This window comes from Callorhinus ursinus, unplaced genomic scaffold, assembly GCF_003265705.2.
Source record: "Callorhinus ursinus isolate GAN/ISIS: 27379988/994484 unplaced genomic scaffold, GSC_fseal_2.0 scaffold31, whole genome shotgun sequence".
Classification (NCBI taxonomy): domain Eukaryota; kingdom Metazoa; phylum Chordata; class Mammalia; order Carnivora; family Otariidae; genus Callorhinus; species Callorhinus ursinus.
Genome location: NW_027397093.1, coordinates 547,726 through 571,530, shown reverse-complemented (window position 1 = coordinate 571,530; position 23,805 = coordinate 547,726). Strand labels below are relative to the sequence as shown.

At 36.9% G+C, this 23,805-nt stretch overlaps 1 protein-coding gene across 10 annotated transcripts in view; it reads left to right on the top strand.

The window, feature by feature from the left end:
• BMPR1A (bone morphogenetic protein receptor type 1A) overlaps window positions 1–23,805 on the top strand; it is a 146,947-nt gene that overhangs the window by 56,579 nt on the left and 66,563 nt on the right. For 5 of the 10 annotated variants that reach the window (XM_073878713.1, XM_025880813.2, XM_025880812.2 and 2 more), the window contains 2 exons: window positions 9,305–9,353; window positions 20,530–20,644. The gene's annotated coding sequence lies outside the window, so the exon portion shown is untranslated. Of the gene's footprint in view, window positions 1–9,139; window positions 9,178–9,304; window positions 9,354–9,624; window positions 9,650–20,529; window positions 20,645–23,805 lie in introns of those variants that run through there. The other 5 variants (XM_073878718.1, XM_025880814.2, XM_073878717.1 and 2 more) reach the window with 3 other exon arrangements.

Below are 23,805 nucleotides of genomic sequence, written 5' to 3'. Positions count from 1 at the left end.
CGACTTACTCCCCTTCATTCTTCCCCTCCTGCTATCTTCTTCTTTTTTTTTCTTAACATATATTGCATTATTTGTTTCAGAAGTACAGATCCGTGATTCATCAGTCTTGTACAATTCACAGCGCTCACCATAGCACATGCCCTCCCCAATGTCTATCACCCAGCCACCCCATCCCTCCCACCCCCAACCACTCCAGCAACACTCAGTTTGTTTCCTGAGATTAAGAATTCCTCATATCGGTGAGGTCATATGATACATGTCTTTCTCTGATTGACTTATTTCACTCAGCATAACAGCCTCCAGTTCCATCCACGTCGTTGCAAATGGCAAGATCTCATTCCTTTTGATGGCTACCTAATATTCCATCGTGTATATATACCACCTCTTCTTTATCCATTCATCTGTCGATGGACATCTTGGCTCTTTCCACAGTTTGCTGTTGTGGACATTGCTGCTATAAACATCGGGGTGCACGTACCCCTTCGATCCCTACATTTGTATCTTTGTGGTAAATACCCAGTAGTGCAATTGCTGGATCGTATGGTAGCTCTATTTTCAACTTTTTGAGGAACCTGCATACTGTTTTCCAGAGTGGTTGCACCAGCTTGCATTCCCACCAACTGTGTAGGAGGATTCCCCTTTCTCTGCATCCCCATCAACATCTCTTGTTTCCTGACTTGTTAATTTTAGCCATTCTGACTGGTGTGAGGTGGTATCTCATTGAGGTTTTGATTTGGATTTCCCTGATGCCGAGCGATGTTCACTTTTTCATGTGTCTGTCGGCCATTTGGATGTCTTCTTTGGAAAAATGTCTAAGAACTCATTCTTTTTTATGGCTGAGTAATATTCCATTGTATATACATATACACTACATCTTCTTTATCTGTTCCTCTATTGATGGACACTTAGCTTGCTTCCATCCCTTGGCTATTGTAAATAATGCTACAGTAAACATAAGGGTGCATATATCTTTCAAATTAGTATTTTCATCTTTTTTGAGTAGATACCCAGTAGTGGAATTACTAGGTCATATGGTATTTCTCTTTTTAATTTTTTGAGGAGCCTGTATTCTGTTTTCTACGCTGGTTGCACCAATATACATTGCCACCAGGTGTGCATGAGGGTTCTCTTTTTTCCACGTTTTGCCAACACTTGTTATTTCTTGTGATTTTGATAGTGGCCATTCTTACTGGTATGAGGTGGTATCTCATGCTTTTGATTTACATTTTTATGATGATTAGTGATGTTGAGCTTTTTATGTGTCTGTTGGCCATCTGTATGTCATCTTTGGAAAATGTCTATTCAGAACCTCTGCCCATTTTTAATTGGATTTCCTTTTTGGTGTTAACTTGTGTAACTGCTTTGTATATTTTGGATCTTAACCCCTTATTCAATATATCATTTGCAAATATCTTCTCCCATTCAGTAGGGATGCCTTTTTGTTTTGTTGATTGTTTCCTCTGCTTTGTAAAGGTTTTTTATTTTAGTGTAGTTGCAATAGTTTATTTTTGCTTTTGTTTTCTTTCCCTGAGGAGACATATCCATAAATATGTTGCTAAGGCCAATGTCCAAGAGATTACTGCCTATGTTTTCTTTTAAGAGTTTTATGGTTTCAGGTCTCATATTTAGGTTTTCTTTTGTGGTTTTATTTGGGCACTTACTATATTACTTCATTTTCACTCCTTTCTTACTGTATCTGTTACACTTTTTTCGTTTTAACTTTTATTAGTGGTTTTTCTATAGAGTTTTTAATATACATTTCCAGTTAATCCGAGACTATTTCAAATAATACTGTTCTGCTTCACAGATAGTGCAGGTACCTTACAATAGCAAAATATAATCCTAATTCTTCCCTTCTGTCTTTTGTGTCATGCTTTTTTTTTTTTTTAAAGATTTTATTTATTTATTTGAGAGAGAGAGAATGAGAGACAGAGAGCACAAGAGGGAAGAGGGTCAGAGGGAGAAGCAGACTCCCTGCCGAGCAGGGAGCCTGACATGGGACTCAATCCCGGGACTCCAGGATCATGACCCGAGCTGAAGGCAGTTGCCCAACCAACTGAGCCACCCAGGCGCCCTTGTGTCATGCTTTTATTCCTTTCATTTATATATAGCATATACATGTATATATACACGCATACATATATGTGAGCATACATAATTGCGTTGTCGCTATTATTTTGAACAACTTGTTATCTGTTAGATCAATTAAGAATAAGAAAAATAAAGTTTTAAATTTTACTTTCACTTATTCCTTCTCTAGTACTCTTGCTTTCTGGTTTTGGAACTATATCATTTTCCTTCTCTCTAGAGAAGTTCTTTTTAACATTATCTGCAAGGCAGGTCTACTCACAACAGATTGCCTCACTTTTGTACATCTGATAAAAGCTCCCATTTCTCCTTCACTTTTGAGGAATAATTCACAGGGTATGGAATTCAAGGTTGGTGGTTTGTTTTAACTAGGCTCCATGCGCAGCATCGAGCCCAATGCAGGCTTTGAACTCAGGACCCTGAGATCAAGACCTGAGCTGGTATCAAGAGTTGGATGCTTAACTGACTGAGCCACCTAGGCGCCCCAGTCGTTTTTTTGTTTTGACATTTTAAATGTTTCATTCTAGGGGCCTGGATGGTGCAGTCTGTTAAGTGACGACTCCTGGTTTTGGCTCAGGTCATGATCTCAGGGTTGTGAGATTGAGCCCTGTGTGGAGCTCTGCATTCCACTTGGAGTCTGCCTAAGACTCTGTCTCCCTCTCCTTCTGCCCCCACCCCCTGTGGGTGCACATGCACACACTCTAAAATAAATAAATAAAATATTTTAAAAAATTAAATGTTTCATCCTATTCTCTTCGTTTGCATGGTTTCTGAGAAGTTGGATATAATTCTTATCTTTGCTCCTATATAGGTAGGGTAGGTTTTTTTCCTATGTCTTCTTTGATGTTTTTCTTTCTTTATCTTTGGTTTTCTGTAGTTTGAAAATGAGCTATCGGGGTGCCTGGGTGGCTCATATGGTTAAGCATCTGCCTTCAGCTCGGGTCGTGATCCCAAGGCCCTGGGATTGGACCCTGCATCAGGCTACTTGCTCAGTGGGGGGACTGCTAAAAACGAAAAAAAAAAAAAAAAAGAAAAGCTTTTTAGGTGTAGTTTTTTGGGCACTTATCCTGCTTGGTGTTCTCTGAACTTCCTGGATCTGTGGTTTGGTGTTTGACATTAATTTGGAAAAATTTTCAGTCATTAGTGTTTCAAATATTTTCCCCCACATGGAAGGTTAGCCTGGGCTAGAGTTGGGTATTTCCCTTAACCTAGGCTTGTTAGGCTTTGAAAGAACCCCCATAATTTAGGTTCTGTTAAAATAGTTTTTCTTGAAAAGGCAGGCCTTGGGGCGCCTGGATGGCTCAGTCGGTTAAGTCCCCTCTCCTCTCCTTCCCTCCCCTTCCCTCTCTCTTTCTCCTCCTCTGCCTCCTCCCCCTCCTTCTTCCTGCTTGTTTCTTCTCCTTCACCATGGATTTAAACACATTCGATGGGATTCAGTCTGTTGCAATTCTTATACTTGCTAAAGCTCAAACTACCCCATCATTGGCCATTAGGAGTGTCTTCAGGTTGGCTCCTGAGTCTTTTTGACATCACTCAAATAGTTGATTAGTTTCTTTATTGCCTTGTAAAACAAGACATTCCAAGAACATCTTTAAAAATTTCTGTCTCAAACATGAAATATTTCCATGAAGTCTGGTTTCTTTCATTGGGAAGTAGTATTTCAAAACTATGATCTGAACTCTTGGGATGCTTATTGCTACTGTTTGGTCTTTGTTTCTAGGTCTTTTCAGTGAATAGTACTAGAAAATACAGATTGGGAATCATGGTTTTCAAGGATATAGGGGCGATGGAATGTTCCATAATTACTCATTTATTTTATCATATTATATATTTGACAGTTTCATAATGACAAAACAAATACATCCATCACCATTATTACTGAAAAGAGTTAACATTTTTTTCATATGTTCTTCATTTCTTGATAATTACGCTCTATAAGTTATCAGGTCATACTGCCATTATGTACTGTAATTTTCTTCCTTTTCATCATCTTTTGGTCTACAAGTTACTACTTAATGCTCATCTCTAGTCCTCATGTCAATATTCCTCTAATTATATTGGCTCTTTGAAGCTTATTCTCTAGGAGATTTCTCTAGAAAGACTCATGAGAACATTATTCTCTGAGTTTTTTCATGATGATAGTGTGTATTGTTTATAGTTGAAAATTAGTTTTACCAGCTGTAAAATTCTTGGCTCTCATTTTATTTCCTTGAGGATCTTAACTTTTTTTTCTGGCATAAAGTGTTGCTTTGGAAAATCTGTTGATAATATATAATTTTCTCTTCTGATAAGTTACTTGACATTTTGGCCCAGATGCTCAAATAGTTTTTCTTTTAAAAATTCTGTAATTTTATTACAATATTTCTTGGTGTTATTTTGTGTCCATATCCTCAAGTGTATGCATTGTATATGCCTTGAACATATAGTTTTAAATCTTATTTTAGGAAAATTTGCTTGAATTAGTTTTTAATGTTTTTGTGTAGTTTTTTTTAGTGTTTAGTTCCCTTTCTTGGGCTTTCTTCAGTGATTACTATTTTATATAAAGGAAAAATTTTTGTCACTTTTCCTAGAATCCTTTTATTTCTTCATTAAATTTTTTGAAATTTATTTTTAGGATTAGACTCCTTTTCACATTACCTGTCATGTTAATTTACTCTTGTGCTGCTTTGTTTTTCGTCTTTATATCTGAAATAAAATTTTTAAAATTCTTTTTTGAGTCATGTTCTTACTTAGAATTCTGAGTTTCTCCAGTTCTGATGTTGTTTTTCATGCCTTATATACTTAATGCTTCTAGCTTTTTAGTAGGTTATAGTTATTATCAGTTTTGTGTTGCTGCTCTTCTGGTTTTGCTTTAGTTGTGTGTAAGGATGTTTTTTTAGCCTTATAATAACTTGTTTTGAGATTTGAATCTGGAAGCTTTCTCATGGGTCATTTTGAAATTAGTTTTCCTGGAGGGTTAGAAGGAAACATAGTGATTCAGGAAAGCATTTTTAACTTGACAGAGTTGTTTTCGGTTACGTTAGAGAAGGTGACCAGTCCTAGTTCTGTCACTGCCCCTTACTCCTCCCTCAGTCTTCTCTTTCCATTGTCTCAGCTATACTTTTTCTGTTCAATTTTGTTTTTACTCCCAGCAGTTTCTTTAGTGCAAGGCTCTGTCCTGGAAGGGAGGCCTCGTTGGGTATTTTCCCAGTTCAGAAAGGTTTGGCTACCATGTCAGCTTCAAACCATTTGCTGTTAGGCTCTGGATCATCAACTCTTGCACCCTCCCCAGTTTTATATGTACTTTCAGATTTCCCTGCTGTTCTCTCCAGTGAATACTTACTTGCTGTTTAGCTTATAGAGGTACATGCTAACAAGCAAACTGGATTTTATACCTGTCAGTGTCCCAGAATTGTAGGTGTTAGTTTTATGTAACAGGGTAAGAGTTCAGGCTAAACAATGGTTTAAAAATCTGTATAAGAAACAGTTATGCCCTGGAATCTGTGGCTTAGATCTTCTGTCTCACACTTGTCCACATAGCCAGGTACCTGCCTGTGGTAATGACTTTTTAGTGCTCTTTCACATCCACTTCTCCTTTCATTCCAAGCATATGGGAACATTTAATCCCTTTGTTTCCTTGAAGTTAGGTTGGTATCACATGACGGATCTGGCCAGTGGTCTTTGAGGGGAAGTGCGTGTTGCTTCTGGGTTGACATAGTGAAAGGCCCATGAAGAGTCTCTGGTCTTTTTTTTTTTTTTTTTTTTTTAACTTAAGAAGTACTTAGCCGTGTGTTTCATTTGATACAAGAACAAGATGGTTAGCCTGGATGACTATGAAGCAGACCCTGCCTGCCCGTGTTGGACATTTCACATGAGACACAAGTAAACTTTTGTTATGTTGAGCCATTGAAATTTTGGAGTCATTTGTTACCCTAGCATGACTGTGACTATCCTATCTAATATGGTAGCCGCTAGCCACATGTAGCTGTTGAATACTTAGCATGTGGCTAGTCTTAACTGAGATGGTGCTAAATCTCAGGTATAAATCTAAATGTAAAGTACACACCAGATTTGGAAGTGTGAAAACATGGAAAATATCTTAATACTTTTTTATTTATTACATCAAAATACCATTTTAGATCTATTGGGTTAAATAAAATATATTAAAATTAATTTCAAATCTTTTCTCTTTTTTCATGATGGTACTAGAAAATTTAAAGTTATTCATGTGGTTGCATTTATAGCATATTTATTTATTTTTTATTTATTTTTTTATTTTTTAAAGATTTTATTTATTTGAGAGAGAGAGAATGAGAGATAGCATGAGAGAGAGGAGGGTCGGGGGAGAAGGAGACTCCCTGCTGAGCAGGGAGCCCAATGTGGGACATGATCCCAGGACTCCAGGATCATGACCTGAGCCGAAGGCAGTCACTTAACCAACTGAGCCACCCAGGCGCCCCTATAGCATTATATTTATCTTGAACAGTGCTAGACCCTTCCTGGACTTAGTATCATAGCAGAAGTTGGGTGTTTGATTGTCTAGAGAAACTACACCAGTGAGATCCCAGATTTGGAGAGAATACAGAAGAAGGAAGAGTACTCTATAAATGAGATTAAGCAGAAGTCTATCTGCTGGATCATGAGCTCTGTCCTTACTTTCTGTCCATGTCCCTTTCCTTACCTATTTGTAGAACACTGGCAGTCAGAGGAGACTGGAGGACTCATTTCTAAGAAACTGAATGACTCCAGAGAAGAGAGCAGCAGAGCCCAACATTTAAGGGTCTCCATATGTGCATAGGCAGGTGATGGCCCAGTTACGCTACAGTGAAGCCCACTAGTTAACAAGCCCCTCCTGTACCCACAGTGTCGTCCAGTCAGGGTCCCTGTGTTTCACTCTTACGTGAAGAGTACCCGATTGCTACTTATTTTTTTAAAGCTGCTTTAGAAAGGTATTTATACTAAATATACCATGTTTCATTAACGATCTACCTGTTTAGGGAAAACTTTTCAATTATACAAAATTTATATGTATATAAAAAAGTATATGCAAAGATCTTTGCAACTTGATTTTCCCTAGAAAACTACCTTGTTATTGTCAAATTTGAAATTTATGCTTGAATTCTGATGCTTCTTTTGATGATTCATGTCGTCTCCTGGAAGTGATAGCGCATCAACTTCATAGACTCTTACAGTGGTTGTTATCCTAGGGATTACTAATAGGGGAGTAATCTCCAGGCATACCATGGATTCTCTTGTGTTTGAGTGGTGCAGCTTCATGTGCATACTAACTGCGGGAAAGAAGGGATTTTCCCAGCTTCCTGCAGTGCTTTCTGTTATGGTCATGCGGTCGTTAGATCGTTATTACTAGTTCTGGCAAATTAGTGAATCCAGTTGCTTTCCAGCATTTTGTGCCACTACTCCAAACCTCTCTCCCTGTGCCTAATCTCCACCCTTTCAGTTTTGGAAGATAACTTCACTTTATATTTTCTAGAGAAGTTTGAAGGTGCCAAATGTAAAAGTTTGCTTTCTTTTCTCCATCTCAAAGATCTCTTTTTATGAGTTTTTTTCCTTCTGTCTCTTCTGTTTCACAAGTAGTGTTTCCCTTTTTCTAAGGCTAAGTATCTTCTGAAACCTTCCTCTCGTCTGTCTTTACATCCTTGACAATTTCCAGTTCAATTACAACCCTGATCAAATTCCCTTCAAATTAAAAACAAACCAGTAAAATCTTCCCTTGACACTGCTATTACCTCGAGGCCATACGCCATTCTTTTCACCTCCAGACCTTTCAAAATGTCAGTTTGTACCTGAATGCACCGCTTTTTTTTTTTTAATCTGCCCTGCCATTGTCACTGAATTTGTCTGTGACCCAGTTAACAAATTTAGCAGCTTCTTCCATATTTTATTGTCCCTTTTGCAGTATTTGGAATTGTCACTATCTTTCTACCTTTTTTTTTTTAAGAACTTCACTTAAATTTGCCTTGCAGTACAAAATGTGGAAAATGCAGAAGAGTATAAAGAAGATAATTATCCATTGTAATACCACCTCTCAGAGATACCCAGTATTATTTTATTCATTTATTTTAGAGAGAGAGAGAAAGAGAGCGCCCAGTGAAGGGCAGAGGAGGAGAGAGAGGAAAAGGGAGAGAATCCCAAGCAGACTCTGTGCTGACCAAGGAGCTCGAGGTGGGGCTCCATTTCACGACCCTGAGATCGTGACCTGAGCCAAAACCAAGAGTCAGATGCTTAACTGACTGAGCCACCAGGCGCCCCTGTATCTGTTGTTTTTTTGATTCCTGATTTTTCTATTTTAATATATTGTGAGTATATTTTCAAGTCCTTATTCTTCTGTAGTATAAATAGTGGCCATACAAACTGGCAGTTTGTAATACTGGCAGTATTGAGACTGCCCAGGTTGGAATCCTGGCTCCAGGTCCTCACTAGCTGTGTGACCTTGAGCAGAATACTACTCTGGGTTTCAGTTTCCTTATCTGGAAAATGAAGATGGCATTCTTTTCTAATACCTAGGATTGTTGTAAGTAATAAATGAGATAATACATAAAAAATAATTCTTGGCAATTAATAAATGTTAGCTATCATTACTATAGAATATGAATTTACTATAGTTTACTTAATTATTTAATTTTTAATTAAATAATTAATAATTATTAATTATTTCTATTTTGTTTTGCTATCATTAAAAATGTTATAAGACCATCCATATAGCTAAATGCACATCACGATTCTTGGTAGATTTTTATTGGTGAAATATAAAAATCTCTTAGTGAAATTAATACACTTACCATGCAGTTCACCCATTTAAAATGTACATTTCAGTGGTTTTTAATACATTCACAAATATGTGCAACCATCACCACAGTCACTTAGAACATTTTCATCCCCTCAAAGTGAAACCTCATACCCTTTAGCTATCACCTCCCTTCCATAATTTTATATTTTAATATAGTATTTTATATTTATTCTGCTGTTATATCATGCCCAGTTGGTCGAGGATTTGGAAAGAGAAAGTACAGTAGTCCCCCCTCATCCACAGTTTCATTTTTTGCACTTTCAGTGACCTATGGTAAACAGATGTTGGGAAGCAGATGTCAGGTCAGTAGCCTAACACTACGTCACACTTAGCATATATTTACTTGGCACTGTTCTAAGTGCTCTACCTACATTAACTCCTTTGATCCTCACCTTTTAGACACCTGCAGTTATTTTCCCTGTTTTACAGATTGGGTACGGATGAAGTTAAGCAACTTTGGGTTGAAGTATTATAACAGGTAAGTGGTGGAGCCAGGATTCTAACCTTGGTACTCAGTCTGACTGCAGAGGCCATGCTCGTAACCCTGTATTCTTCTCTTAATCCTCTCCTTCTGGAAGAATGGTAGTTGGATTTCAAACATCTTGACATCTTGGCTGTTCTATATCCAGAGGTCTTCATGCTTGATTGGAAGAGAACTAAAAGGAATATCGATGTCTACTACGGACATGAGCTTCAGGGTGGCTGTGTATTTATCATCTGGGGCAGGCCACACATGGATTATCCTGCTGCACCACTCTAGAATCCAGGCCTCAGGTGGGACAGTGGCCAGGCACAGTGCACCATCCCTGGGTCCCCCTGATAGAATGTCCATTTTAACCTGCACCACTCCCTCCTTGCATACAGTCAAACCCTGCCAGTCTTTGGAAGGCTTATTTAAATTCAGCCCCCAGTGATCTCTCCACCTGTGGAGCAGTAGTCTTTGATACTTCTCAGATAATCATGTGTGGTGGTATGGCAATATTTGTATTGTCATCTTGGTACTGTTGTTAAAGCTTTAATATATTTATAGAAATCTATTATTTTATTATATCACTATATTAATGTTTTTATTAATATATATTAATAATATATTTAATATATTATGACTCCTGAAGTTGATTAAATGTTGCTTGCCAGCAGGGAACTGTGTCTTAAATGTTTTAAAAAATACTATAGTGCCTGCAGAAGTATTACCAAGTTATCTTTTCTCCTTTCTCTTTCAGTCTCTCTTGTCTGTTGATAATAGAGCTATTCTCTGCAATTCAGACATATCTAACCTCACAAACATAGCCCCAAATGTACATGACATGTTTTGCAGAAAGTGGTTAGTCCATAGTCAGGCTGTTGGATTATGTGCATTATATTGAGATAGGTGCTTCTAATTGTCTGTCTGAAAGTCTTCAAAACCTGTTGTTGCTTCTTTTTGAAATCTTACTTGATTGCCTTGGTTGTTGCTCATCCTGCTTATAAGCTCTTCCCTTAGGCATGTGACTCACAAATTTAAAAGACTGTGCTGTTCAGTAATTAACTACTACCTGCCTCTCATTTCATAGAGATGAGAATTTAAATGCAGGTTTCCCAGCTAAAACTTTCTTCCCTATGTGTTTACCCACCTACGGGCCTGTAGCAACACTGTCCCACACCCAGCCTTTGGAGGAAATATCTGTAGTCCATTTCCCCTCCTGTTGGACATGGTTCGTTTGCATATCCCTGTACAAGTGATGGATTTTATGTGGGTGCCGTTAATCGAAAATAATTTTATTTTCTGTAATTTCTAGAATGTCATTTAGTCTCATTGATGTTCACATTTGGATGAAAGTTGGGTTTTTAATGAATGTAGTTTTGTTTTTAGTAAATAATAATTAAGCCAAACATTTTATAAGATTAATTGGATTAAAGTCTGACGCATCCTTGAGGTGATAAGTGTTACCCATTTTCATGAAGTATAATTAGTTTTTCTGGGAAACTACCTGTGTTTTAGAGGAATTCATTCTATCCTTATTACCTTGCTTTAGCAATCCTGAAAACTATGGGTTGCATCATTAGGAAATAGATCCATTTTGAGAAAGAAATTTTAAAACATTCTTCTATTTGCTAAATAGGACTTTTGAAAATATTATGTTCTAACATATCAGTATGATTATATCTACTTCAGTATCAAACAAAACCTTTGTGAATTGTATATAGTACCAGTGATTTGCCAAACAATTTTTTTAAAAGCCCGTATGTCTTCAGACTGATTATAATGCTCTGTTTCAGAAGCACAGCTATAATTTTTGACCATTTAAGCAAAATGTAATTTTTAATCCTGTTAAGCAGTCATAATTTATGATTTCTAGGGAAAAAGTTTTAAAATTTGCTAATAGAAGATCTTTGGGACTTCCTTATAGATCTGTCAATATTTGATTTTAGTAACCTCTGTCAAACTGACATTGTTTACTAAAATCATGTGTGAAATTATAACTCAACTGATAAAGTACATATTTTTTCCCAATTTTTTATTTTATGAACTTTTAAATTAAAATTTGAACAGATAGTAAAAACCTATTTCGTCGGTAAATTTTACTATTTCAATAGTAAAAACCGATTTACTTACTAACCTTTTGCTTCATCTGCTTTCTCTCTCTGCTTATAAAAACACATACACTTTTGGGGCTCCTGGGCAGCTCAGTCTTTAGGCGTCTGCCTTCGGCTCAGGTTGTGATCCCAGGGTCCTGAGATGGAGCCCCGCATGGGGCTCCCTGCTCAGCAGGAAGCCTGCTTCTCCCTCTCCCACTCCCCCGCTTGTGTTTCCTCTCTCGCTCTCTCTCTGTGTCAAATAAATAAATAAAATTTAAAAAATAAATAAACCAAAACACGTACATTTTCCCTCACCATTTGAAAGTAATCTGCAAACATCTTGACATGTCACCCCTAAATATTTTAGCAGGTGTGTCCTATGAACAAGATTGTCCTTCCTTAAGAGCTACGTTATCATAAGAGATTTAACATCAATATACTATTATGTAATATACTGCCCTTACTTAAATTTTCTCTATTTTCTTTCCAAAAGTGTTCTTTATACCTATTTTTATTTTTATTTTTTTAAGTAGGCTCCACAGCCAGCATGGGGCTTAAACTCACAGCCCTGAGATCAAAAATCGTATGTTCTACCAACTGAGCCAGCCAGGCGCCCCTATTTTGATTTTTGATCCAGGAACCAGTTAAGGAATATATCTTGCATTTGGTTGTCATATTTATTTGGTTTCCTTTAATTGAGAATAAATCACTGTTTCCACTGCCCTTCGTCCTTCCCCCACCACCCCCCTTACAATGGTCTTTTATGAAATCTTATCTTGTTTTTTTTTTAAATAGGATACCCTTCAATTTGCTGCTTATATTTTTGTATTTCATGACTAGATTAAAGTTAAAATGTTTTAGAATGAATGCTATATTGATAGCATTGTGTATTTTCTGATTATATTTTTTCACATTTTTTTCATTTTATAATAGTATTTGCTTTGATTTATCCTTGCTAGAGGTTTGTGATATTTTGTCCTTAAATTTCAAAATACAATTTAATAGTGCTTCACTCTTAATTTTTAAAAATTAAGTTATGATACATTCCAAAAATAAAGGAAGTGGTGTGACACCTGTATGCCTGATACCCAAATTTACAAAATATTAGCAGTTAACTATATTAATTAACCATATTTACTTTAGATTAAAATGAAATTTTTATTCTAAAATCTATTCTACATACAAGGATATATATAACATAGATGTACATTTTAGAGTAATAATAATGAATGAATGCATCTGTCCCAGCCTCCTGTCCCAAGAAATGGAATGGCATCCTTTGAACATCTCTAGGCTTCAGGACAATAGCTTGTCTCTTCCCAGAAGAAACAGTCATCCTGAGTTTGGTGTTACTCCATCACCTTTCCTTACATTTTCCCACTTTTGTATTTTTCCTTTAATATACTTTTTAGAAAGTATTTCATATTTTTGAGCTTTATATGAATGGAATCACACTGTATATATGTATTCTTCTTGGACTGTTTCTTTTTTGTTCAACATTATGATTTTGAGATTTCATTCTTGTTAACATACTTATCTGAGGTACATTCCTTTTCAGTACTATGTGGTAATTCCATTGTATGAATATACTACAATTTATGCATTTTACTGTTGTTGGACACTTGGGTTTCCTCTGGTTTTTGCTATTAAGAAAATGCTGCTGTGGATCTTCTTGTGCATGCTTCTTGGTAGATATATGCAAAAGGTCCCCTGGGTTATATACCCAGAGCTAAAATTTTTGGGGTTTTGGGTATGTACGTTATCACCTTTACTAGAGGGTGGCTAAAAAAAAGATTTTTTTGTAAACAGTTGTACATTAAGCCAGATAAGGAATTCAAGAGGAACATTTGAGAGTGGATCTTGTTAGAAATGTTGAGATGTTTACAGTTCTTAGCTCCTCCCATTTTTGTTTTCTCGTGAGTTGACTCATTGAGGTGTCCTATCTTTGCCTTCTTGAAGTGATCCTTTAAAAATATCACAGCATTGGGGCGCCTGGGTGGCTCAGTCGTTAAGAGTCTGCCTTCGGCTCGGGTCATGATCCCGGGGTCCTGGGATCGAGTCCCACATTGGGCTCCCTACTCAGCGGGAAGCCTGCTTCTCCCTCTCCTGCTCCCCCTGCTTGTGTTCCTGCTCTCGCTGTCTCTCTCTCTGTCAAATAAATAAATAAAATCTTTAAAAAAAAAAAAAAATCACAGCATTTAAAAAAATGTATGTGTGTGTGTGTGTGTGTGTGTGTGTGTGTGTGTATAAGCATAAAAATTACTGGATCATAATGGAAGTTGTGTTCAGTTTTTATACCTTCAGTTTCAGGCTGTCCTAAGCAGCCTTTTTATTTCTATAGACCCTGAAACAGAGCTGCAATAAAGTTTTCTGGTTTTCAGGAATAATGTAAATGAAAAGTGGATAGGGGAGCCTGGGTGGCTCAGTCAGTTAAGCATCTGCCTTTGGCTCAGGTCATGATCTCAGGGTCCCAGGATCAAGCCCCACATTGGGCTCCCTGCTTTGTGGGGTGCCTGCTTCTCCCTCTCCCTCTGCTGCTCCCCCTGCTTGTGCTTGCGTGCACTGTCTCTCTGTCAAATAAATAAATAAATAAAATTTAAAAAGAAAAGAAAAGTGGATAGGGGGCTGTTACTATATTAGCAAATAGGCATCCTAAGTAGCTTTTAGCAAAGGAAGAAAACTTAAAGAGGGATGCAAGCTAAAATTTATTTATTTATTTATTTATTTTATTATTTTATTTATTTATTTGAGAGAGAGAGAATGAGAGATAGCACGAGAGGGAAGAGGGTCTGAGGGAGAAGCCGAGCAGGGAGCCCGATGCGGGACTCGATCCCGGGACTCCAGGATCATGACCTGAGCCGAAGGCAGTCACTCAACCAACTGAGCCACCCAGGCGCCCTGCAAGCTAAAATTTAAAACAAGCAAACAAGCAAGTACACATAGCACTCTTCTGGGACCATTTAGAAACTGGAGCAAATAGCACTATGTATTAATTAGTCCCTGATGATTTCACTATATTGCAGCATAACTCTGTAATTGGTGTTCATAATGTTAATTCTAAATAGTATTTATACTTTACTGAGAAGTAGAAACAATGCATGTTTTTAGAAGAATTGCTGAACCTTTAGCAATCTAGAATCAATTTCTGGGATGCCTGGGTGGCACAATTAGGGGTAGGACTCTTGATCTCAGCTCAGGTCTTGATCTCAGGGTCGTGAGTTCAACCCTACGGAGGGCTCCATGCTAAATAAAATCAATTCCTGATAATTCTTGAGAGTAGAAATTTTCTTCTTCACCTAATGTAGTGAAACTCTCCAGAGGAACTTGCCCCAGGGTACTTTCACCTATCAGCTAATAAGATAAATGTTCTATTGATAGTTTCTTATCATTTTATAGGAAATAAATGGGTGATATGTATTTCTCCACTGACTGTATTAGGTTTACTTGGGAGGTAGGAGATGTATCAAGTAATTTAAATGTCTGTGTATACTGTGTAAATTGTCTAGTAAATTGTAGAGAAAAATTAAAATGGAAAACCTAAAAGTGGTTTTCATGTTTCTTTGACAGGAAGGATAAATTGGAAAGAATATATGGATGATTATTTGGGAGTTCATCCTGCTGCAGGTGGCTGCGTCAAACTTGATGTGTTTGTTACTCTTAGAACGGATGGACACTCATGTAATAGTAGTCACTGCTTCCCAGACCCAGAGGGTGAGGGATACAGGGTGGACTGAACACCCAGAATTTGGTCTAGGAACTATTGGTTTCTTTAGACTTCTGTTATGGGGACTCCTCATTTCCATAGGATACTAGAAGCCACTGCAGAATTGAAGTTCCCTAGCTGATTTGAAAGAAAGAATGTATCTTGAATAGTCTGAACAGTTATTTTGTTATTCACAATCTAATTTTAAGCAGAGGTAAAACATTTTTAGGAAATAGTGTTTAAAAAATTTTTAATTACTTAAAAGTAATTATAGATTCATAGGAAATTACAAAAATAGTAAGGAGAGGTCCCTTGTACCCTTCACCTTCCTCCAGTGGTTACTTAATGCTATGTGATGTACAGTATCCAGACAAACTGATATTGGTTCATTTTATATATATAGTGCTGTGCCATTTAAAAATACATGTAGATGTGTAGCATCAAGACACAGATCCTGTCACTACAAAGATCTCCCTTGTGCTGCACATACAGCTGTCTCCCACCATGGCAGCCATGAGGGTTTATTTTTTTTTTTCCATCTGTATGATTTTGTCATTTAGAGAGTGTTTTATAAATGGAATCATATAGTATGTGACCTTTTTGCACTCAGCCTAATCCTTTGAGATTCACCCAAGTTGTTTTGTGTATCACTAAGTTTACCCCTTTTTATTGCTGAGTAGGATTCTGTTGTGTGGATATACCAGTTTGTTTAACCATTCACCTTTTGAAGGACGTTTTGTTTTCTCCAGTTTTTGGTTATTAAAAATAAAACTGCTGCTAATATTCATGTTCATTTCTTTGCAACCATGAGTGTGTTTGGTTACATTTAAGTGTGTATTTCATTTTTAAAGAAACTTCCAAACTATTTTCCAAAGTGGCTGTGCCATTTTACATTCTCACCAACAACGTCTGAAAGATTTATTTTCTTCATATTCTTGCCAGTATTTTGTATTGTCATGTTTTTTATTTTAGTTGTTCCAGTAGGTATATAGTGATATCTCAGCCGGGTCTTAATTTGCATTTCCCTGATGGCTAGTGTTGTTGACTGTATCTTTTCATGTGCTGATTTGCCATCCAGGTATCTTCTTCAGTGAAATCTCTTTTCATATTGTTTGCCCAGTTTCTTGGTGATTTTTTTTTTAACGTTGAGTTTTGAGATTTGGTATATCCTAGTTGGGTCCTTTGTCACATATAAGGCTTGCAAATATCTTTTCCCATCCTGTATCTTGTCTTTTCATCTTTTTAACAGGGCCTTTTGCTGAAGGAATATTTTTAATTTTGATGAATTCTAATTTGCCCCTTTTTTTCTTTTGTAGATCATCATTTTGGTGTATTTCTCCATTCCCACCCTCCACCCCCAGTCCCAGACAACCATTAATCTATTTTCTGTCTCTGTGGAATTCCACATTTTGGGTATTTTGATTGTTTGATTTGAGTATGTTGATTGTTTGATTTCTTCTAATATTTAGTACTTCAGAAATATGTATCTAGGTCAAAAGAAGCATCTGGATTGAGATATAAATTTAGATGAGTTATCATTGTATAAATAACAGTTGAATTCATGGAAGTAAATGTTGTAAATTAGTTTCTGAATCATGGTATTTGCTGGGTTACTTTTGGTAATTGAAAACAATAAAAGGATTTAATATAATATATAATATAATATAATATAATATAATATAATATAATATAATATAATATAATATAATAAAAAGATCCAACGTAGTAATACGGTTTTAGGATTTATTCAAGCATAACATCACCAAAGACCCAGATTCTTTCTGTCATTTAATGCAACCATTCTTAATCTGTTGGTTTGTCTTCTTAGGCTGTCACCTCCTTCATGGTCCTGATGGCTGCCATCATTTTACTTGACAAACCCAAACCCAGAGTTGCCTGGAAAAAAAGGTGGTGGGGGGATGATTTCACTTAGGTGTCTTTTTTTTTTTTTAAAGATGTTATTTATTATTTGACAGAGAGAGAGACAGCAAGAGAGGAAACAAGCAGGGGAAGTGGGAGAGGGAGAAGCAGGCTTCCCGCTGAGCAGGAAGCCCAGTGCGGGGCTCGATACCAGGATCCCGGGATCATGACTTGAGCCACCCAGGCACCCCCACTTAGGTGTCTTTTTTTCATCAACCAGAAAACCTTTCCCAGAAACACTTTTCCCAGTGCTTAGTTTCCCAGCAAACTTAGACTCTTGTCTTACTGGCTGGAATTGCATCAGATGCTTATAGCTAAGCCACACATTGACAGGTAGAATGGAAATTGCCACAATTGGTTTAGATCAGAGCTTTCTCACCCTGGTGTTAAGAATCTTTTTCACATATCTCTTTTGGAAGAAGCTTTTCCCCCTTGTCTTTTGGTTGTCTGATATAATTAAGATAGGTAAGGTTTTCTAGACAAGCCAGTTTCTCATATCATTGAGTTGTTGCTATTCAGTACTTCACCAAAAAGTCCTACTCTGTGTCATCAGCTGTGCTAGATTCTAGAATTACAACAATGAATAAAAAGTTAAGAGTTTGGTATGGAAATATGCTTAAGAAGAGTGCTATGTTAGAATTGTGTACTGTAGTTCATTTGCATTACAGGTTTAATATTATTGTTTATATCTTTGGTTTTATGAGAAAGGCATCTTAAGTTTCAAAATCAAGCTTACACTCAAGTTATAAGTGATCTTTTAAAACACAACCCATCTGGGGCATCTGGGTGGCTCAGTCGTTAAGCGTCTGCCTTCGGCTCAGGTCGTGGTCCCTGGGTCCTGGGATTGAGCCCTGCATCAGGCTCCCTGCTTCGCCCGGAAACCTGCTTCTCCCACTCCCCCTACTTGTGTTCCCTCTCTCGCTGTGTCTCTCTCTGTCAAATAAATAAATAAAATCTTTAAAAAAATAAAAAAACACAACCCATCCATAAGTTGACCCTCCCTTTCTGTGTTATGTGGTTACCTGCTTTATTACAGAAGTGCATGATAAGCCTAAATTATACTGTTCATTTGAATTACTTACAGCCAGAACTGTATTATATTTTTCTGAAGCATGATGTTTGAATTTTCCAGTTAATGTACTAAAGATTTTAACAGTAATGCCTTTGGTTTAAGAGCCCAGCTGGGATGTTTTGTCAAATATTCTGTAGTTTGGTTCTGATTTTTTAAAAGGGTTATATGAATGCAGTGATAGTGTTAACAGCAGTATTTGTATGATATTTGGGGTACTTTTTATGGGTGCTTAGAGAAGAGAAATGCTGTTGAGGAGGAGAGTATTTGGAGTGGTGGAAAGAAAAAGTATGCAGTCAGTATTGCTGAGTTTGTGAATACTAGGAAATGACTACTTTTTGACATCTGGTACAAACTCAAAAGTAATCTTAAATTTTGTCTTAGACTAAGTGTATTTATCAAAAGCATATGTACACTGTTCTTTTCTATAAAGCAAATCTTACTCATATAAAAGTGAATTGGTGGTGTTCTAACACCTCAGTGTCACAGATAACTATAATATCCACAGTTGATGTTTGTCACTGATGGGTTCTGTATGGTTAATGATCTTTTAAGTATCTTGGTGGTTTAAAGTTTAACGACTTTAATAATTTGAAAGCCAAGAGGGATGTGTACATTTTGATGGCAAATAAAGGCATTTTGTACAGACAATGTGGGATTAAAATGCACTTTTCATATTTGTTTGCAAATATTTACGAACTTTGAGGAAATTCTAATGTTAGCTCAATTATAAAATATTAGAATATATCTAGAAAGGTTTGATTTTTCACTTATTCTGTTGTTAAGAAGACCTGATGTGTTTTTAAAAGAATTACCTTTTCCTTAATATGTTTTCTAGAACTAACAGGCTTGAAAGTTTTAGACACAAAATCTTTGATGAAAATTATTATTATACTTATTTAGTGTTCAGTTTTGACTAGATCTTCGTGGTTGTTAAACACAAGTTCATAATATTGTAATAAGTAGTGCCATGATAAACAATGGTTAGTAGATGGTCAAATTTTATTTGATTCATTGGAAATAACTGGTGGAATTAGAATCGGGCCATATATTTTTAAACATAGTCCTTTTGATGGATTGTTTCAACCTTTATGAGAATGGGTTAATCTGAGCTTTGTTTAATATGGTGATTGCCTTCCCTCTTTTCTTCCACATACACTGTTAGAGAAGAATGGAGTTGTTGGCCAAGAGTGGCTTTGGAGGAAGATATTTGTCATTTCTAAAATCAAAACACAGTGCATTTATTTTTTGATTATCTAAGGGACATTTTTTAAGACTATGAACATCTCAGGAAAAAATCACTAAACACCATATCTCCATTCCTGCCCTCACTTCTCTGAGTGATGGTCTGAGTTTTATAGTCCTGTGAGTACCCAGTTAAGTTGTGGGTAACTGGTGCATTGAGAAGACTATTTAAGGCTCCTACATGCAGACAAAGCATTACTAATTGCTTTCAGGGTCAGTCTGTCTTTAGTTGGACCATGAAAGATTTAGCATGGTCTTGTGGCAGCCTGTCTGCCGAGTGGAGACTCTTGTGTTTAAGAAAGGCTGCTATCTGATATGCTAGACCGGTTCAGGTTGCCCCAGTTTACATGAATTCAGTCATTATTGCCAAGACTACTAGACCTCAGTATGACACAAGTGATACTTCTAAATGGACTTGAAGACAAAGGCATTTTGACCTTGCAGTGGGACATAGGTAGTGTTCACACAGCTTAAAATTTTTCCTTTTAAAATATGAAACAGTACTTTGCTATTTGAAGTTTCAGTTAAAAGATACATTCAACAAAATTATTTTTAAAATCTCTAAGTAAACAACATGCCTTTTTAAATCAAAATTTTTTATTATTTCTCTCTTTTGGATTTATGAACTCTGTCTCAAAGCAGCAGGGGAACTGAACGTCAGTGGTAACGTAGTTGTAACCTATCCCCTGGGCTTAGACCAAGCAGTGCCATTAATTCCTGACCCCTTCAGTTCTTAATATTCGAGGTAGCAGGTTGACTGAAATTAAAACTGCTTACTGAGATTTTGGTGGTAAAAAGTGAAAATAGGGATATTAGGTGAGTGGTCAAATATATTTTTGCCTAAGTAGGAATTTGAATATTGTAGAATTATAAATTTTAGTGTTGCTTCTAGCTGTTCCTGTTTTTCAAGCTAATACGGAAATTTTACATGCGAGTAATTTTTTCCACAGAACTATTGTTACGTTTGTGAAGTTGAAAATATGCAAAATGGGAAACTTCTTTGTGCAGAGGTTGGGAAAATGGTAAAGTGATAGGTTAAAGTACTTTAGAATTTTCATTGACTTTATGTCAAAAATGTATAATTTTACACCTGACAAATGTTTAATATTGCTTCCACATGTTTTAGTCTAAGTAAGTTCTTTTTTTTTTTTTTAACAGATTGATGAAAATATGCATCAGTTTAATACTGTCTTGGAATTCATGAGATGGAAGCATAGATCAAAGCTGTTTGGAGAAAATTGGAAGTACAGTTTTATCAAGCCACATCTCTGAGGTAAGGAAAAGACTTTTATTTATTTATTTTTAAAAGATTTTATTTATTTATTTATTTGACGCAGAGAGAGAGTGTGCGCGAGAGAGGGAACACAAGCACGGGGAGTGGGAGAGGAAGAAGCAGGTTTCCCATTGAGCAGGGAGTCGGATACAGGGCTCCATCCCAGGACCCTGGGATCATGACCTGAGCCAAAGGCAGACACCTCACGACTGAGCCACCCAGGCACCCCAGGAAAAGACTTTTAAGAAAATAATTAGAATAACATGGACATTTTCATTTGTTAACAATTGAAAATAGTCCTGGAAGGTGGGTGGGGGGGATGGGCTAAATGGGAGATGGGCATTAAGAAGAAGAGCATGTGCTGCGATGAGCAACTGGGTGTTGCGTGTTAAGTGATGAATCACTAAATTCTACTCCTGAAACCAGTACTACACTATATGTTAACTAACTTGAATTTAAATAAAATCTTGGAAGGGAGAAAAAAATTGAAAATAGTCCTTCTGTATGTATTACTGCTGCAACTTTATTTTAGCTTCTGTAGTTTCTTTAATGACCTCCTTATGAGTTCATAAGTAGTTCTAATATGTTTTTTCTCTTCTTATAAATGTTGAACCTCTTCAGGAATAAAAGATATTTATTATTGATAGCACTTTCTTCATTCTAGTTATAGAAAATAAGCATTAGATGATATATAGAGATATATTTATTCCCTCTAAAGATGACCAAGCAGAGTTCAGAATGATGGATTATATAAAAAAATGGATGTTTATATTATTTTGAAACTTTCACACATTATAGAATTCAGAATAAAAATGTCTTAAAATATAGATCTTTGGAGATAGAATTTATTTAAAGAAGCAGGAGCTGCATTAACACCAGGGATGGGAGAGAAGAAGCCATTCTAAGACTGTATGTACAGAGAAGTCAGTTTCATTATTTTCAATCAATTTACAGACTCAGATTATCAGGGAAAGGGTTTGAATTCTTCAAGAATCTGTATTTTAGAAAAATGAATAGGACATACACTATGAAGTAGTCTGTACTTTTCTTCCTGGAGTAGTTGGCTTTGCTCCCTGCTGATGCTTCCTTAGCGTGCACTCTTTTTTTCTCACCCTGCCCCACTGGTGTCTTTGCTCTTTTGAAGAATACTTACGACTTTTTAATTGTCTTTTATTAGGCTTCATACTCTTTTGATCACTGTAGTAGTTGTCATTTTCCCTTTTTTGCAATTCTCTTGGTTTCTGTGACCCTGTGTTCTACTTCTACTTCTTCAATTACGCCTTCATAATTTCTTTTTTTTTCTCCTCCTGCTCTTAAATAACAACCTCCACAAGGTTTTATCTTTGAAATTTTTCTGTTTCTTCTTTAGGTTTTTCCTAATCTCATTTCAACAGTCACCTCTAAAGTGATCTCTCTCAACCTTACATCTCAGTTGTGACATTCTCTCCAGCCTTCGGGCCCGTATTTCCAGCTGCTTGCTTCACACCAGGCTTCCCATGTCTGTTACTGGACCTCTCTGTCACCCATATTCAGAGTCTCAGTGCTGAATCTGATTCCTCATTTTTTCCTTCCTGCCCTCAGTCTGCGATCCGTTCCCGTCTGTTGGCCTCTGTAATGTGCTGTGAATGTTTCTGTCCTCCCCTTCCCAGTCCCCCCATCACCATCCAAGGTTAGGCCCGTCTGTTACATTTCCACTAAAATATTGCAGGGCTCTCCCAGCTTTGTGCCTCTCTTCACTCCATTTCCCTCTCCATATTACTGCCAGCTGAAATCTTCTGAAAGATAATTCTGCATGTACTGTCAGTGACTCTCTTGGCCTGCCAAAGTAAGGACAAACTACGCTAGTAGTAAAGTCTCTTCACGGTATAGCATTAAGTGAGTAATACCTTTGCCTGCATCCATTCATTTCCTTCTCCCTGTAAACACTTATTAAATACCTACTCTTGTCAGGCACTATGTTAGGCACTGAGAATACAAAATGTTCGGTGAAATGGGTTCCTTGCTTTGCTCTTGATGTAGTCTGCTTAGAGAGGAGTATGGAAACAGCTAATTCAAGTGCAATTGGAAAAGTGCTATATGAAATTGGAAAAGCTTCAACACTGTTAGAGGAGAGAATTGTCAGGCAGGCTTCACATAGGAAATGATACTTGAGTAGAGTCTTGAAAGATGAGTGAAAGATTGCTGAGTGGAATTTGGGATGTGAGAGAATTTCATGCACAGAACCCAGCATAAGCAAGGGAAGCTTGAGATGTATCGAATGTACAAAAGACAGGAGAATCATTTTGTATGGTTTGAATTAAGGATATGAGAGAGGCTTTGAGGGACAAGGCTGGGAGAGATCTTAATTGTGAAGAACTCCAAATGCTATGGTAAGGAGTTTAGGCTTTATTTTGTGAATAGTTGGCAGTCACTGAAAAATTTTAACAGAGGCATTTCAGGATCGTAATTGTGTTTTGTTAAAATTAAACTGGCAGGGGCGCCTGGGTGGCTCAGTCAGTTAAGCGTCTGCCTTCGGCTCAGGTCATGATCTCAGTGTCCTGGGATTGAGCCCTACGTCAGGCTCCCAGCTCAGCAGGGAGCCTGCTTCTCCCTCTCCTCCCTGCTTGTGCTCTCTCACTATCTCTGTCTCTCTCTCTCTTTTAAGTAAATAAATAAAATCTTCAAAATTAATCTGGCAGTGATATGGATGATAGTTTGCAAGGGGGAGGGGGATACCAAAAGCAGGGAGACAATTAGGATGCTCTTAATTGTTTCAAGCAAGAAATAATGAGGCTCTTGATTAAGGTAGGGATTGACTTACCTGAAATTATGAAAATCTGTAAGCACCGGTTATTTAGCAAATGTTTAATTTTCTTCTCTACCCCTACATGATACCCCTCTGCCAGTGATTTGAAATTGCCTTGTACTTCTCTCTGCTTTGTTCATAATTATTCTCCTGACATGCTTTTTCCACTTTCTCTTTCTTGTGGAAGGCCTGTCAACTTTTAAAGACCCATCTCAAGTGCCAATTCATCCCCGATGTGCTTTCTGATCTATATCTGTATAAAATAACATATGAGTATTATTTTATAATATTTAATATTTATTAAAAATATTAAAAATTTAATAAAAATTTAGTAAAGGGGCACCTGGGTGGCTCAGTCGTTGGACGTCTGCCTTCG